Below are 19208 nucleotides of genomic sequence, written 5' to 3' on the forward strand. Positions count from 1 at the left end.
GTGTATGGAAATGAAAAAGCTGTGCAAAGAGAACCTGTTAATCATGGCAAAAATAAATGATTTAAAAGGAGCTTTGTAATGTGTGCAATAAAGGGCAGTGCTTTCAGTATGCTGCTGTTTGATTGCTGCAAGATGAGATTGTTTTTAGACCATTTTTCACTGAGGACATCAGATCAAACTCTGCGGTTTGAGTCTGTGGCCTTGTGTTCAGGTAAGTTACATTCAATTAAAGAAATGGCAGCGAGTCTAAATGTCACAGGTTTGACTTCGATGGAGAATCAAGTCTGTGTTTACTGCTGTAAAATGAAGCAGATTCTGTGAAGTCTGACCTGTAGGCCTGAAACTGATGAATGGTGTTATTTATGAACTCAATGCGTTTATTGAGACCAATGAGACTCTGAAATGCAATCTAAAGATTATCTATTATATAGCTATACGTGGATATGCTGATAAAATGTCAGATGTTTTTGCACAGTTTGGTTTTATCTACTTCATGTAATACATCTCCCTAGAGAATTTAATAGCAGTAACAGAATTACCACCGATCTGTCCTACTGTAACAGCACATAAATAAATTAAAAAGGGAGTCTATGGATCAAGTTTAGAGTGGATTTTAAACTATCTTTCTTACTCAAAGTATAGTACATCTCTCAATCCATCGCCTCATGGCTAGACTCGGCTCCGGCACCCCTAGTGTCTCTTGCTCTCACCAAGAATTTTGTATGAAGGCGGAAGTCAGTTTTGGACAGCAGAAGTCGAGAGATCAAAAGAGTGTTTGTAACTGGAGCAGCTGGCAGCTTTAGCAAAGCAAGAAAGAGAGGAAGAGAGGAGGGGTGTCGCAAGTAACAAATGATCCCAGTTCCTGCAGAATAAATCAGGAGCATTCATCAGGACACAGCTGTGTGTGTGTGTGTGTCAGGCCTGAATCGTGTGTGTGTGTGTGTATTTGTGTGAACGAGAGAGAGATGCTCTGTTCTATGTGTTTTTGGCATCTTGTGGAGGTTGATGAATAGTGTCTTGTGCTTCAGGTCTCAATGACCAGCTGGTGTGTAAGAACTTTTCTACCGTTCCAAATCTTGTCTATTGAGAGAAAGGACATACTATTGCGTTTGCTGTTATTTGCATTCTCATTAATGCAAAGTCTGTCAGAATCACTCTTTGTCAAAATATCAAAAATATACCACATTATTACACAGATTCCAAATTGGAATAAACTTGGAATTTCAAATTGGTCGGTCTGTGTGATGTTGCATCAGTGCTTTGACGGTGTTGTTAATGTTAATTTAAATTAAAAATAACAATAATAATAAGTAAAAATGAATTTATTTAAATCTACAATAAAATAAATTTGCTCCATGCCCTGATTTTACTTCATGCTGCTTTAATAACCAATACTGGGGTAAAATAACTGAATTTACACATGGAATTTATTCATTTGATTCATCAGAGGACTTTATATTATCCATAAGCCTGTGTACACACAGAACTGGTAATACTAGTCAAACAATATATTGAAATATAATAATAACATTTCACTGATGGATTAGAGTCAGTGGATGTGGAGTGTGATCATTGATGTAGTCATTTAGTTTTTGAAGGAGTACGACTGAATGATTGACACTAGAACTGGACTGTTTCAAAGTACAAAGACACATTTTCTCACACAGGAAGTGAATTACAAACGTCCAGAAATAGATGTTATTTTTCTGTGTCCGAATGGTGTTCATTTCCAGAGGATGAGAAGCCTGTAATATGATTCGCTACAGTTAACACTACGACATTGACTTCCTCTCTGTAGAGCAGACGGACAGTGCATTAACATCTGCGCCTCTCTCTTTCTCCATCTCGCCCGCTCTCCATCATTTCACTTCATGATAAATGAGCATTTTGTCCCTGACTGTGTGCTTCCTCTATTCCTCTAATTAATTTGTTTGGTGGGTGTAAACATTAAACTCTATGCTCCTCTATCTTAGATTAATCTTCTAAGATTAATTAAAGATTCTTCTGCACAGAGAGCGCGGGAGAGAGAAACATGTTCCCAGAGGGCAGACAAGGTCTTATGGATGTTCAAAGGGACCATTCATACAGGACACGCTCTGCTGTTAAAAAAAAAAGAAAAAAGATGGAGTGAAATGGCATCTTAAAAATGTGGCACTGCCAGATGCCAGGCAGCTATTTTCTATGGTATACTTGATTTGGAAAGACCAATATCTTCAAAACAGCTGTTTTTAAAGTACATTTGAATAATCAATAAAATGATTGCAACTGATAACTTACAAGTGTTGCTTCTTTTGATCAAATCATGCTGCTGGTCCATTTAAAGTTAAACTAGTGCTTTTTCCTAGTTGTATTAAAGGGGTCCTATTATGCTCTTTTACAAAATCTTGATTTTGTTTTGGGGGTGTACTAGAACAGGCTCTCATACTAGGTTGTTCGAAAAACACATTATTTTTCACATATTTAACATTATTACAACACCTCTCTCCCCAGTCTGGCATGAACGGCTCGAATAGTTCCTGTATCAAATGAAGGCCCGCCTTCTGAAATACGAAATGTGCTGTGATGAAAAAGTGAAAAAGCATAATAGGACCCCTTTAAGAATAAATTTAGTCTCCTGTTTGCATTTGTGCCACATAAATATCACACATTTGTTTTGTAAGAATATATCTGCCTGTTAATATGACTTTTTAACACGTTGTCACATTATAGTGACACATTAGTGTGTTGACACACTGAAGCATATAGGCTACATCACAGTAATGGTTTCGCATGGGACACAAGATTCAGTGCAGAAGTCGCGAACGGCTCACTGACCGCGGGAGTCAAAGCGATAACTAACGAACGTGCTCGATGTGAATCTATTGAACCAGTTCAATAGAGTCATTTGCTCGCGACTCGTTTTGACATGCAAAAATCACAGGTACACGCTGTTTTAAATAGAGATAACATTTTACAAAACCAAAAAAAGTTTGCCCGATCTTACAATTACATTTTAGTAGCAGTCTGGTATCGCATGTTGACTCACTCTTAAAAATAAAGGTTCTTTATTGGCATCAATAGTTCCATTAAATCCATGACCATGGACCACAAAACCAGTCATGAGGTTCAAATTTTTTTGTTGAAACTTTATACATCATAAATAATAAGAATTTATTATATAATAAGAAATATATTAATAAGAAGAATAAATAAGCTTTCCATTGACGTATGGTGTGTTAGGATAGGACAATATTTGGCTGAGATACAATTATTTGAAAATCTGGAATCTGAGGTTGCAAAAAAATCAAAATATTGAGAAAATCGCCTTTAAAGTTGTCCAAATGAAGTCCTTAGCAATGCATATTACTAATCAAAAATTAAGTTTTGCTATATTTATGGTAGGAAATTTACAAAATATCTTCACTGAACATGATCTTTACTTAATATCCTAATGATTTTGACCCATACAATGTATTGTTGGCTATTGCTACAAATATACCCATGCGACTTAAGACTGGTTTTGTGGTCCAGGGTCACATATATATTATAGCCTAATCCTTTTTTTTACCTTTTGGATATTTGTTGAATTAGATTTTTAATAAGACGCCACAGAGTGTGAAAACAGTTCATATTGTAACACTACGAAACCTTTATGGAACCTTTATTTATTTTTATTTTTTTATTATGCAAGTAAAGAATGTGACAATGTTTGTATGTGCCAAATACAGAATCACATGGACCAAACATATAACATAAAAGTAAGAAACATAGGCTAAGTACAGAAAGTGGCAATATTTACAAGTGCCAAATATAGACTCACTTGGACAAACAAACATATATACTGATAGCCAACATTACAAGTCCATTCTGATTAGCTCCTGTATTTGCATTCATGTGTCTGTGAGCATGCATGTGTGTGTGTGTGTGTGTGTGCGCATGTGCGTGTGTGTGACATTGTGTCTAGAGGTGGGGGAGGAAGCATACAAATGAAATAGTATCCTAACAGATTAATAGGACTAACAGATATAAGTAGTATAACTTTTAAAATGAAGAAAAAAAGACAATAAATGTTATTAGCAACAATATTAATAATAACCATGATAATAATAATAATAATAATCATTTCATTAAGACTGGGAAAGGGTGGAGGACAATGAAGAGGGCAAGTAATAATAATAATATTAATTAAGTTATGAATTAATACATATTTAATCATTATTGGGGTTTATTTTTGGGGAACCTTTATTTTTAAGTGTGTAATGGTTACGAAAAAGCCTTGACAATCACAAGCTCATGGTTTTAAACCAAGATGACACTGACCTATGAACTGGAGAGTTAAACAGGTCCACTATCACCACTGTGCCCTTGAGCAAAGACATTCATCCGCCCAATTACTCCAGAGGGACCGTCCCTGCATTTAGTGTGCTGTCGACTCACATAAAAGACTACTAATAGCATTTATAAGGCAGACAAGCTCACACCTGTGAGGCTGTTGTTTAGCCTGTTGATATTGCTTTGCATTTGTCCTTCATACCTAGTCTCTCTACCTCGTTCTTTTTCACACTACTCCACCTCCCTCGCTCTCTTTCTGTTTTCTGGTGTAGAGACGCCTCTCTTTTCATCAAGGTCCAGACCAGCTCTTCGAAAATTTAATTCGATGTGACAGGCACATCTATTTCTCAGCCAGAATCACTGTAGCGCTTCGGTCCAGATTACATGCTACTCTCCACAGGTGAGCCGTGACCTACACAAAGCAAACAGCACGAAAGCCATCCAGTTAATCATCAAATTTATGCCTCACATCCTCCTCATGATAGAAAGCACTGAGACAGTGATTGGGAAATAATTACACAGATAAAGGATTTTTCCCCACTTGATTTGATTTTAGGAGGACTTTGTGACATCACAATTTAAATTGATTGTAGAGGACATTGTGAAATCCTAATGACAATCTATTCCAGAAGGAACCGGAGCATCAGTGACTTTTAAGAGAGTTTGTGATGACTATATTTTGTTTTTGTTGGGCAGAATAGATTTTAGGTTAGACGCCATATTGAATTTCACATGAAAAGATTGTTTACATTTTGGATGTATTATATGTTGAATTGTGCAAAGCGCGATGTCTTACTATGACCATTGCAATTTCTGTAGAAATTTGCAAAGCTCTAAGTCTAGTGTGACACAAATTAGCTTACAAGCATACAGATTTAAAACAGCAGACAACAAATGCAGTGCATGCTTATAATAAACAGAAGATTTTAATCCATTGGTATGGACAACAATATAATTATTGTTATATTTATCGTCCTTGTGAACAGGCCTTAACGGGGAGCTCGATACTGTGAAATTCTGTCATGTGAACATTCCATAACACTGTTCTAATGTCATCCATTTGTTTGGGTTCAGAACTTGTTTTTCTATTACTCCATTTGGCTGCATTATTACATAACTACAGTGCAGCATCTATGAATACTACTGCCTTTGTTTTGTTTTCCACTTGACCTTTTGAAACGCACAGAGAAATCCCCGTCTACCTCCAACAAACTGAGTCAGAATTTACAGGAGAGACAATCTAGCCGAGAATCTGACCCAGTCTGGCCCGAGGCACAGTGTGTGTGTGTGTAGAGAGAGAGTAAGAGTCCTATCATGCCTGTGTGCTGAAGGTAAGGGTTATTCCAGTCAAGCACTGAAGTCACTGAGGGGCTTGTACATGTCGGTTCTTGTCAGACGCGGCAGCCTTTTCTATCTCTCTTTCTTCCCCTATTCTTCCTGCCGGCCCGCTTTTCTTTTCTTTCTGACTTTGTCTCTTTCCATCTTTCCTCTCCCTTTGAGTCCTACTCCAGTAGACCTGCAGGTTTTAATGGCTCTGTGAAACAGTATAAAAGCAGCGGGTGCATTGAGTCATTTTAGCCAGACTGACTCTGTTTGTCTTTCTGTTGCAGCTGTCACTCTGCAGCCCTCCACATTCACAGCTTCACTTAAACGCCAAAATACAGAGATAAAATGGTCGTGGTCATTTTATTGTGCGTGGAATAGCCCTCGCCTGCATCCTCGTATCAATCAGTTAAATGAGGTGCTCAGACAGGAGCACAGCACGGCAGTAATAATGGAGTAGATTCTAGAGTTGATGGTCAGAAAACAAGCTGAGAGCTCACTGTGCTATGGTCAGCTACATCATTAAACACACGCATGCACTCAGCTCCTAACGCATCTAATTTGACAAAATTGCAAGAATAATAATGACTGATGTTTGCTAGACACATCTTATCACATCATATCCTTCCAGAATTTGGTGCAGTCGGTGCAGTCAGTACTGGACTGGTGAACTTTTCCCCTCATGAATGCACACAGACAGTACTTAAGTTGTTTTGTATTAAACTTTGTGTACTTATCATAGTGCATATGCGAAACTTGTGATTCATTAGCCACTAGACCTTAGTCAGGGAAGTGCCATATTAAATTTTTGACATCAATGAAAACGAGGCTGAGGGTTAGTACAGTGTGTTCAATGGATTGTACAGTACTGTTGTTTAACAATATATCAACTGTTCAGCTGACGAAGCAACTTTTCAAACGCCAAAGACTCAGTTTTGAATGTTGTGAGTTGTGAACATTGTATGTAATCTAGGAGCTTTATACAGCACATGCCATTGTACAGACTGTAAATCTATCTCATTTCATCCTGGGAAAATTCAATATGGCATCTGCCCTGATTAAAACACATGTAAATAACTAGAAATGCAGTACATTTGGTAAAACTAGGTGTGGTACCGTGTATTTATGAATATGATAATACATTTTAAAAAATGATAACAAATAATACTTAGCAATAACAAGCAGCATAACTGACTGTTACAGCTAAAATTACTGGAAGCAGCTGTCACTGGAAGCCTTGCACATTCAAACTAAAAATGGAAGCAACCATTCTTACTTTAAAAATAAGGTAGATGCACTTAGGTGAACTCCAATGGTAGTGAATGGTAGTGTCGTCTTAAATGGAACACTTAAACGTGTTTTACTGCACTGTAGTATTTGACATTTTCCATTTGAAGGGAATGACATTTAAAGGAAACCTGATGTGTTGCCAGTCATTAATTACTCACCCTCATGTCGTTCCAAACCCGTAAGACCTTTCATCTTCGGAACACAAATTAAGATATTTTTGATGCATTCTGAGAGCTCTCTGACCCTCCCATAGACAGCAATGTAAGTAATGGACGTTGATCGAAGCTATGAGAATACTTTTTGTATGCAAAGAAAATAACGACTTTATTCAACAATTCGTCTCCTCCGCTGTTCTGTGTCAGCCGCACCATATGGATAACGTTTTCTACGTTTATTTACACTTTGATTTGAACGAAAACAACGTATCCGTGTGCGGTGCTGCTGACACAGAACAGAATACTTGTTTATGTATGTGATACTCTCTAAAATGGCGCTACGGTGACGAATTGTTGAATAAAGTCGTTATTTTTGTTTTCTTTGCGTACAAAAAGTATTCTCGTAGCTTCGTAAAATTACGGTTGAACCCCTGATGTCACATGGATTATTTTACCGATCTCCTTGCTACGTTTCTTAACATTGATCGTGTTACTTACATTGTTGTCTATGGGAGGGTCAGAGAGCTCTCAGAATGCAACAAAAATATCTTAATTTGTGTTCCGAAGATGAACGGAGGTCTTATGGGTTTGGAAAGACATGAGGGTGAGTAATTGACAACATTTTCATTTTGGGGTGGAGTAACCCTTTAACAGACCTCACACAGATGCTTTAGAGACTTAGAAATACAGAAAGACAGCCTCTCTCTCTTTACATCAACAAAGCATTCATTTCCCAACTCAAAAGCGATCCACCAGAGCATGGCAGCAGAGAGAGATGAACTGCTGTCCTCATTCATTCTACTCTGTTGCTGCAATGGCCCGTGTCATGTTTGACTGGATCAGTTTGGGCCAAAGCAGACTGCAGTGATTTGAATTGAGCTGTGTGTGTCAGCCAGAAAGACCAGGGAACGCTTCCCTGCATAACAGAGGACAGATTGTGCATTTGAGGAGAGAAAATAACCATATTTCATGTAGAAGGATCATAAGAGACATTAAATTGTTACGAGACATCTATCAAGTGTGTCCTTGGACACATTTAGTGGTACAATTAGCATTTGGTTGTATCACCCTATTGTTTTCTAATCCTTGAGAGACATTTTAATGTAGACGGGTCTTTTCTCTGCCACTCGTAAACCGCAATGCTATTTCGAGTCGGTTTCTGGTTGTGTTTGGCCTATTCATGCACATGACTCGCATTAGTGCATCTAATCTTTGTGTGTCAGTGGAATGAAAAGCTTCTCTCTGTCTGTCCCAAACTAGAGGACACTTTTGATGAACATTGGGAGTCTTACTACAAACCCATTAGAAATTCTCCTGCTGGTTTAAATCTAATAATTTGTGCTCCTCTTCTGCAGATCAGCAGTGGGTTTTCCTGCAGCCGCCTGCTGTTTCAGAGGCAGATTCATTATCTGTTGTTTGGACAGGGATTATGCTGATCAGGGCAGCTTAAGGCCCCAGATAAAAAGACTCTTAATAAAATTCGTCAGTCGAGCTGAAATGCCATGTTATTTCATGCCACGCGAGCACACGTTTCCATAAAAACTCATTGCACGCTGTTGAAATGCAACTCAAAAGCACAAACTGCTAGAAAATGAGATTCCTCTCTCTTTTTTTGTAATTCGCTTCAGTCCTCCATCTTCACGCAGAGCCTGACTGCTTTATGCCGCGACATATGTTGCGTTAGTGAAACATACACTGCATTTTGTAATGCTGAGCCCTCTATGTCAAAGCAGCTGACATGAGTGATAAAAAGTGAAAGACATAATTGCTCAAAAACTGTTATGTGTGAAGAAGTGAGAAGAATTTGTCATTATGGAAACTAAGATGCTGTTAATGTTCCCTAGAGGGGTTGTTGTGTTGTAGTCACTCAGAGAATGAACTGCTCAAACCTTTGCTGTTTTTAATGTCTTTAAATGCAAATGTGCTGATGATTCATATCATTTTGTGAAATCACTGCTGGACTAAATATTTTACTCCAAACAAATGTGTCCGCCACATCTCTAATGGGCATTTACACAACACCATTTTCAACAAAAAACTGAAAACTTATGCATTTTGGCCGTTCATTTACACATTTTGAGAGCCATTTTGGGGGCCTTAAATCACAAATGTTTGAAATGGGTTTCAAAGAGCAAGTTTTTGCAGATGATAATGTTATCACCTCCATTTAAATTACAAAAACACAAGTTTGTGAAAACGGTGATGTCATGAGCATAGTCTATATGCATATGTGCACACAGGCAAAGCTTTTCAAAAACGCAAAGGAAAAACGTTTTCATTTTTAGTACACTCATTATCATATAAACGTACCCTAAAAGCACTGATTAATCTCCGAATTATCTGGACAACAATACTCTGTTGGCTATAAAGCAGCTGTTAGTTTTTAGAAAAATTTAGGAGTAATGGCTAATGAAAAGTCAGCTTTGCCATCACAGGAATAGAATACATTTTAAAATCTATTCAAAAAAGGAAAGTTATTTTAAATTGTAATCATTTTCTTACTGTATTTTATTATTGAACGAAAGTAGTCTGGGTGAGCATAAGGGACGTCATGCAGAAAAAATCTTGCTGACCTCAAACATTCAAATGGTTGTGTATTTTAAAAGAAAACCTTGAAATAGAACATATTTTTGTATGAATATAATTTAATCTAGTTTGTTATGGTAACACTGTTGTTTATTAATCTTTGTTGTTGACACTCAAATATATCATTGCTCGTTGTTAGTTCATAATACATTTGCTAATGTTAAAATAGCTTTTATCTTACTTTTTAACATTAAACTTTTATTGCTAAAATCTTACTTTTTTGGCTTAATAGTATGTACAAAGGAATATTAACTGAGATAAATACTGTGAATCTATTGCACATAATGTTAACATAAATAACCTTGTTGTAAAGTTATACCCTAGTTATTTGTAGAGCTTTAAATCCTAGAATTTGTCATAAAAGTGTAATTACATTTTGGAAACATTCCAGCTAATTTTTTCATCTCTTTTTAAAGTATAGCTTATATGTATTGTTTTAATTGTATAACTGTTTTAAATGTATAACGTGATTATTTTAATTAACTGTGTGTATTTGTCAGTCATCTTGGACCCGTCTGTATATGCATTCCTGACTGTAACCAGAAACAAAGACAGACAATAGTGATATTTGTGTTGTTCACATTTTGTGACTTATTCATAATATGTTGTGCTTTGCATGCCATGCCAGCTCTACTGCTTTGATTCGTCTGTTGATCTTAAAGTACAGCACTTTAGTCAACATTTCTTACTTATAATTGTGCCGTAGAGGTGATTTTAGTAGAACTGCAATGTTCCTGTAGGTGAATGCTTCTGTAAAATTTGATCTGAACTAAATATGTCATGGTAGTAGACAATCACACAGTATGCTTAAACAACACATTGACAACTGCTCAAACACCCACATGCACATGAATTTAATAACTGCTTGACCCTATAGGCAGTGATGATAACCTCCACTACATTATTTCTGAGATCAGACCTGGACAATGAGGAATTTTGCATAATTCCTCTGTCATTGCTGTCAATATTCTGGGGAGGTCTGGCATGAATTGCTCTCTCAAGGCATCTGAATCGGTTTGAAGGCGTTCTGTTATTGAATCACTCCTGTGTTTTGTTCATTGTCCTGTTGCATCAGCCAGCTTCAGTTGAGCTTCACTTGGCATTCACTGAGCATTCTGTGCTGTGCTCTTGCAGTCATGTTTGCAGCACGCCCACTTCTAGGGACAGCAATAGTGCTGAACTTTATTTATAGACAATTTGTCTTACAGTGGACCAAATTAACATCAAGACTTTCAGAGATACTTTCATTACCCTGTACCTTTTCTTTAATCCATGGTTCACATCAGGTAGTGCTTCTTGTGCGTAGCAAAATCATATCATTGCTTATGTTATTTAAGCAGAATTTATTTGTCTACTTTTGGAACTTGATAGAAAAACAGACTGATAAAAAGTGACAGTAAAGATGATTATAATGTTTCAAAAGATTTCTATTTCAAATAAGTACTGTTATTTTAAACATTGTCTTATAACCAAATAGTCCTGTTTCGTGAGCACCAAATCAGCATATTAGAATGATTTCTGAAGGATCATATGACACTAAAGACTAGATAATGGCTGCTGAAAATTCAGCTTTGCCATCACAGTGTAAAATTACATTTTAAAACATATTAAAATAGGAAGGTTATTTTAAATTGTTATAATATTTCACTGTATTTTGATCAAATAAATGCAGCCTTGGTGAACATTTGAGACTTTTAAAAACATAAAAAAAAACACACTGACCCCAAACTTTTGAACGGTAGTGTACTTTTTCTACAATTGTATTAGATTCCATAAAGCATTGACACATGACTGACCTCCACGATCATAATTCTATCCACTACCAGCACATGATCCAGAGTACTACCATTCATTCTGCTGACCGCGGTTGACGCTGCGCTTGTTAACGTGATACTGGAATTCAACACTGGTTTCCTGCCTGTACAGCACCAAAAGGAAATCTCTTTTTTCACAGTATATCCATTTTTTGACTTCACAGAGTTGGGGCACCCAGATCCAAGACACGCTCAGTAATGACTACAGTCTCAAACACACATATGCTCACACACTTAGAAACCAACATCATCAACCGTACATCATGTAGCGTATTTCCATCTGTGAGTGCTGGTGTGTTTTTCCACTTTGGCTTTTTCCGTTTTCTTGTGTCTTGAGAGAATCTGTTTGCCTGTGAGGGCAGCTTTCACCCAGAACAACAGAACTCCAGCTAATTGCTGCCAGTGCCCTCAGGCTCCGGGAAAGAGAGAGAATGAAGAACAGGTGAACAGAGCAAGAGTGAGAGGGAGAGAAGTGAGAAGAAAAGAAGCAGATTGTTTCTGCAAAAATATTAATGAAAAGTGGGAATAGGAAAGCAGAGTGGGTGGAACATGATCAATACAGTGTCATGACACCAGTCTGGAGGAAAGAGTCAGTGACGCTCACTCTGAGGGGGAGGAAATGAGTTTTGGGCTCCGCTGAAAGAAAAACAACCAACGCTCCAGTGTTGTGTGTACTAAAATATACCAGCTCTTCTCTAAATGAGGTCTGATTCATCTTAATATTTAAGCAGAGTTATGGACTGGCAAAGTAAAGATTGAAATATGCTTAATTAAATATTGATAGACAAACAGTCTCTGATGCAGTCATTGTTTTACTTGTGGATGAGGAAAAGCTGAAATAGAACTTATGCTTATTCAAATGAATGAATAGTTCACGGGAAAATTACTCCGTCATTATTGCTGCTCAAAACACTAAAGCAGAAAGGTAGAGTTTACTATTTTCTGTTTTTTATTTTATTTATTTTATTTGTTATTTGTGGCTCTACATACAGCAGTTTATAGTGACCAAGGGCTGTGAAGCTCCAAAAAGAACAAAATACATAAGTTCACATGACTTATGAAATGTCAGGTAGAATATTTTCTACATGTTCCTTGGCCCTTGTATGTTTGTTTGTCATCTGAAAGTGAAAATTCTTTCATTATTTACTCACCCACATGTTGTTTCATATCTGTATGATGTTGTTGTTCTTTTCTGCGGAACACAAAAGAAGATGGGATGTTGGTAACCTACAAAATTGGAGCCAATTGACAATTGCCAATTGTTTTCCAAATGACTTCCATTGTACTTACCAAAAAACACCTTATTTTTAGTGCTGTCAAACGATTAATCGCATCCAAAATGAAAGTCTTTGTTTACATAACATGAGCGTGTGCTATGTATATTTGTTATGTATATATAAATACACACACATGCATGTATATATTTAAGAAAAATATGTTATGTTATGTTTATACAGTATATTAAATATATTTTTATATAATAAAAATACATGTAAATATTTTTTAATTATGTACTGTATGTGTATGTATTTAAATATACATAATAAATATACATAGTACACACATATTATGTAAACAAGAACTTTTATTTTGGATGCGATTAATTGTGATTAATCATTTGACAGCACTACTTATTTTATGTTACACTGAAGAAATTCATGCAGTTTTGGGAACGACATGAGGGTAAGTAAATTATGGCAGAATTTTAAGTTGTTTAAGTGAATTAACCCTTTGAATATTTACAAATGTTTTATATAAATTTTCATTTGATTTGATTATGAGTGTAGCACTTTCAGCTCTGTTTAATATATTTCAATCCATTTCTCATATTTCTCCCCCAAATCAACATTGGAAAATGCAAGGAAATTTCAGCACATTTTTACCTGGTCCTACTCATGCTCATGTCCTCAGTCTTTTGAAGTCATACATTTGGTAAATGAAATTTATTATAAATCATTTGGTTGCTTCACACAGAAAAAACAATGCCATTTTGATATCATGATGTTGATGTACCATGTTTAAAGTCACAATGTAACGGAAGTAGTAACAGATATATTCTTCCGTATTGTGATTGTAGGAGCCAAAATACTATGTTTTATGCAAAGATAATTTGTTTAATTTTTTGTATTTCTATGTTATTTAAGCTGACCCCATCTAGTGGCTCAGGTGGAGATGCAAGGCCTCTGAGATAAAAGACCTGTGATGTTACCTGAGGGTGTGGCTAAACAGGAAGTGACAGTCTTTGACCTCTCGGTTTGACTCCATGTGTTGACTCAAGCTCCAATCTACTTTATATCTTTGCAATCCTTTACAATCCGTGTATCATTAGATCATTCATTTTTTGATTTAATATTGAAAGTAGAAAAATGAGAAAACGAATAAATTGCAATGGGTTAAATAAACTCAGTAAGCAGACAGACGCGACTACAGTCAAGCGGAGACCAGTACTGAAGTGCACAGGAAATAAGAGCAGTCATATTTAAAGCAGTATAAATTAATATTGAGTACTGAAAGATGTTCACTTGGATTTTTTTCCCCATCGAGGGGAAATAACTTAATACTCTGTCATTTATATTCCTATGGTAAAATGTATTTTTATTTGTGTAACGTTACATTCAAAATGTCATGCCTTTGAAAAATAAAGAGAACAACAGAATGTGCTGCTTTAGCGCGTCCCGGTCTCCTTGAGCATCTTTCTGGCGCATGCCACAAACATGAACCACAGGGAATACTTGTCTTTTAAAAGACTTCATTTAGATTATTTGACGTTAAATGCATCATATAAGTCACTTTGGAATAAATCACAGTAGGCCTATGTATCATGATAAAAAAGCGACTTTACAGTCTGGAAATACTTTAGGCTATAGTAAATTATTTTGCGGACCCCCTATCACTTTAAGAACCGCTGGTCTACACAGAAGAAAGAACTGTCTAGACTCTGCCCCGGTACGAGTTGTGTCGAGCTATTCATTAGTCTGTTTAATGAGAAAAAAATGAAATGTAGCTGCAATAAAATGGGTTATTAATCCATACAACTGCAGCAGTGGAGGACTGTTATTCTGCTGCGTGATACTGCAGAAGAACTGATGATGGCGTGGTTTGATCTTCGGCTGACCAATCAGCAGAAAGGGACGTTTAATTCCCGCCCACATGTAGAAATCGAATATTCAAGCTGTTTATTAATTTTTCTACCCCTAAACGAAAAACTCAAATTTAAGCGGAATTACCGTTTTTCGTTTTTTGGAAAAAAAAACTAAAAAATGAAAAAGGAGCCGTTTTCTAATTTTTCTACTTTCAATATTAAATCAAAAAACGAATGATCGAATGATACACGGATTCTTTACTCTATTGAGGTTTTGTTTTTCATTTTGTAGTTTTATTTTTTAGTTGCAATAAATGCTTCCTCAAGTTTGGACCAATCAACTATGTGGACAATGGATTTGTAAAGACTGTGAGTGTCAAGCCTTTTTTATTGTTCAGCCACCAAAGTGGATGCCTAGCCACTACAGTGATGAACATCCAAGTGAAATGATCACAATGGAAAAACTGGGGTGCAGATTAGATGGAAGCAGATCTGAATGCAAGCTTGCAGTCCATTGTAAGTCTATCCTTTCACTGGAAGATTAAGTTATGATATTTTGATAAAATTATGCGATCAAAGCAAATTTAAAAAATGAATTGTTCATAATAAGAACAAAAACATGCATTTAAAAAATAGACTTGAAATTTTCTTTAAGCCTACATGTCAACTTTAAGGTGAAGGTAATCAGTGAATAACCATGTCCTCCATTTTACAAATATTATTTTTTGCCACAATTTTCCTCATTTTCATGTTTTGAACTGACCACAAAAAACATTGTGATTAATTAAATGTATTTATAAAGAGTTTTTGGAAGTCTGCCCTCTCTCATTCCCACATCTGAGGCTCAGAAATCCACGAAGTGTGACCGTGAGTGTGTTTATGTGCGTGTCAGACTCAGCAGGAGGACATGACAGGTTCCTGACAGCACTGGGACACCGCTACCATTTTGAATACATATTTATTTCAAGCTTTGTTGGTATGAAAGACGAAAACATACAAACAAAATCAAACATGGTGAAGGTCTGGCCCTGGCACCTTGGCGGGAAGGGAGCTGTGTGTGTGTGTGTGTGTGTGTGTGTCAGACTGCTGCTTACAGAGTTTGACACAAGGACCGCTGCTGACGCCACTCTCTGTCAGCAGAGTAGGTGCTGAGGCATGCAATGGTGTTTCTGTGAGTGTGCACGTCTATTTATGTATTTCTTCTCCCACTTCCTGTCTGTCGGGGATGTGTGTCTCCTATTACCTGTCTGTCAGACATTACTGTGGAGTGTGGAAATGCCCACCTGACTCACTGTCTGAGACGGTCATCTCAAGGTGTGTGTGTGTGAGTGTTTACTCCTCTCACCCGTTCTGAGTCAGTTATGCCAACCTTACCAGGCAGACAAAATTATCCAGCTCCTCAGGACCTCCTCTTCTAGGTCTGGTGACAGTGTGCGGCTGCAGTTAAGAATGAATCATGGCCTTGTCCTGTTTAAAAATGATTTATGTCAGCGAAGGATAGCGACTCTCAGAGCTGTTGATTTCACATTGAAGAGGGAAAACTTTGTCCTCAATCAATAGTCAATTAATAATCTGCTCATCACATTTTCCAATTTGCCAACATCCATCATCAAAACCTCAGACAACGAGTAGTGTTGATGACATGATGAAATGTCTTTGGCAAACACCTCTTCATTGTGCAGGAGAGCAGAGGGAGAGAGAGGACAGGAGATGAATGGAAAACTCCACTCTTTCCCACAGACGGCTGACCTTGCTGACTGTTTAACTCATTTCTGTTTTGTGTTTGCTTACAGAATAAGGCTTAATGCTTCTTGCATAGTTGTTTACTTCTTCCCAAGTATTTATAGTTCTTCCATTGACATGAGGCATGAAGTTTAGCTACTAGTTATAATTACAAATGCAAATATCATATTTAAATAATGTTTAAACATTAACATGTTTAATTTTTGTACATTTGATATCAATATGAATTTATTGACAGCATCTGCAATGTAAATTTTTTTTTATTTCTATTTATTTTTAAACGGATATTTGTATAGCTACATTTTACTTGCAAGTATTTCTGACAAAATGTAATGAAATAAAAATGAAAAAGTATATATTTAATTGAAATGGACAGAATTTTAATTCATTTTAGTGTAGGCTTGTGTAAAGTGACTGAATCCTTCAAAATTTAGTTAAATACTGCAAGATTAATCACACAAAACAAAGAAACCATTATAATGTCAAATTAGGTCAATAAAATGAGATGAAATTTAGTGTATTTGATTAATGAAATCAAAAATAAAATCAAGTTTCTGATGTTGTTTTCAATGTAAAATGCATTTTTGCTGCTGTCAATAATAATGTACGTTTCAGTGTCTCCTGCAAAATCATAAAAATGTATGTGCTAGACCTATTTTATGTACAAATTCCTACAACCACTAATAAGATCAGTACATATCATTAAATGACAAGTGTTGAAATTGTACCAAATTTCTTGCTTTTAGAAGGTGACCTGGTAAACAGGTTGACGGTGACCTTGGGTTGATTTTTAAAAACAAATACATTTTGCCTCAGTGAAATGTATTTATTAAGTACAATAAAATCATCTACCAGAGGTAGAGTTCTTACTCCTGACAGAAAACTGTCTGGGTTCAAATTTTACAGTAGTACACCTTAATTTATCCTTTTGTAATCAACTAAAAATGCAGCTCTAATTTGGTTTCATTTGACCTCAAAGCAGTGGTGAACTCAGCCTTTGCTGTGGCAGCTTCATGTAAACATAATCATGCACTAACTACTTGATGTTACCTATAAAAATTCCTGCTTCTAAACATGACTGTTCAACAAAAAGTCAAATGAGACAATTCTAGTAACTCAACTGCACATGACCCACTTGGTGTGTTTCAAACTGTCAGAAAATCAGTTTCAGATCAATGATTAAACAAAGAACAATCACATCATGTCAGGCCAATAATTTAACCTTTTTGTCTAAGTCTACATTTATAGTAACATCTTAATCTGTGTAACTATGCCTGTAGAAGCGGACCTACTCGTGACCCAAGAGATTTGAGTGTGCATGTTTAAGTGTGTGTGAGTACTTCATCCCTATTCTTCTTTACAATTAGCTCCTTTAATGTCACTGAATGGAAACGGAAGTGAAGGAAACAGTATTTTGAAGCAGAGTGGACATGATGTGCTCGGACAAGTAGAGGGCCACAGAGAAATGCTCTATTCAGCAGCTATACAATACAGCTTTCATTCAGTGCACACGCTTTGACAGACATTTTCCACAGTCCAAGAGTCTCCGAGCTTTCTTGTGAGGTTACTGCCTGAAAAGCCTCTCTAAAAAGACACTCTATTTGTGAAAAATAAAGGAATTTTGGACCAACGTACAGACCTTCAGGCAAGTCGATATGACTAGAGCAAACAGCAACACTTTTATCTTGTTTGAAAAGGTTCTGTCAGTACGATGAAGGAAAAGTAGCTCCTAGCTCTTTAGCCTTGGCATACTCTAATGGAGAACTCTTTTTTTTGTGTGTGTCACATCAGCAAGGATTTTACTAACTGGCCGTCGGCAAATTATTTTATCATTACTGTTGCTGACTGTAATCAGACAGCAATCACGACACAAGAAACATCAAATTTTCACAGTGTATCTTTAAAATCAAATGCTTTTTTGTGCAGTAAGCTTTCTTCTGAAGTAACCGTGAAATAATCAGAAAGTTTAAATGTGTTTAATTGCCAAATATTTGTGCAAATTAACATAGTAATCAGTGAAATCAGAAGGTCTTGTGACCCATTGGCTCTTTCGTGTTTTAACAAAATGTTATGCATTATGAAAGAATCTTCCATAAACAGGCCGAAATAAGGCCACATATTCTTGTTCTTCCTCATTTCTGACACATACGGCAACAGAAAAAACATCTTCAGCTCTGCAGAATGAAACTGCTTACATCTGCTGGTGTCTTCAATCCTTTCCCTCAAAAACGTCCACACTGACACAAAACATGAAAAGAAACGCTGTCCTATTCACAGCTGTCAAACCCTCATCGGATTGTAATCTCGTTTCTATTGTCTGTCTAGCTGATGTTTCTTTCTTGTCCCCATTCTCACCTGATGCCGCTATTGTTGCAAGTTCATTTCACTTCAGAGCCGTTTTACAGTGTCTGAGGTCCACCTCTTTGAAACTCTCAATCGTGGAGGCCTGCAACAAGAAATGCACTTTAAATAGCACACTAACCATCTTCAGTCACCCCTTTCCTAATCTGCGAATTTAGAGGGAGAGGTGGGGAAAAACAAATACCTCGTCACGCGCTGAAGTGATCTGAACAAATGCAGTAAATGGCAGCAATCACGGCAGCCTCATCAGAGCAGATTTTTTTATTTTCCTCTCGCAATGAAAGCGGCACTCTGTAATTACCAGGACAGCAGATACAAAGATAGGAACCTATGCTGTAATTTTACCCAATTTAGACAGCAGCCTGCCAGAGACCTGCAATTTTTTTCTCCTTTAGCTTTACGTTAATGCATCAGAGCAGCACACGCTTAAAAAGCAAACTTTTCTGCTTTACACACACGCACACACCTACGCTCTTCACATGTGATCGATGAAATAGTACTTTTTTCTTCAGCTGAATTGCTGGCTTCTCTTTGGAACAACAT

This window comes from Sinocyclocheilus anshuiensis, unplaced genomic scaffold (assembly GCF_001515605.1).
Source record: "Sinocyclocheilus anshuiensis isolate Anshui unplaced genomic scaffold, SAMN03320099.WGS_v1.1 scaffold446, whole genome shotgun sequence".
NCBI classification, from domain to species: Eukaryota; Metazoa; Chordata; class Actinopteri; order Cypriniformes; family Cyprinidae; genus Sinocyclocheilus; species Sinocyclocheilus anshuiensis.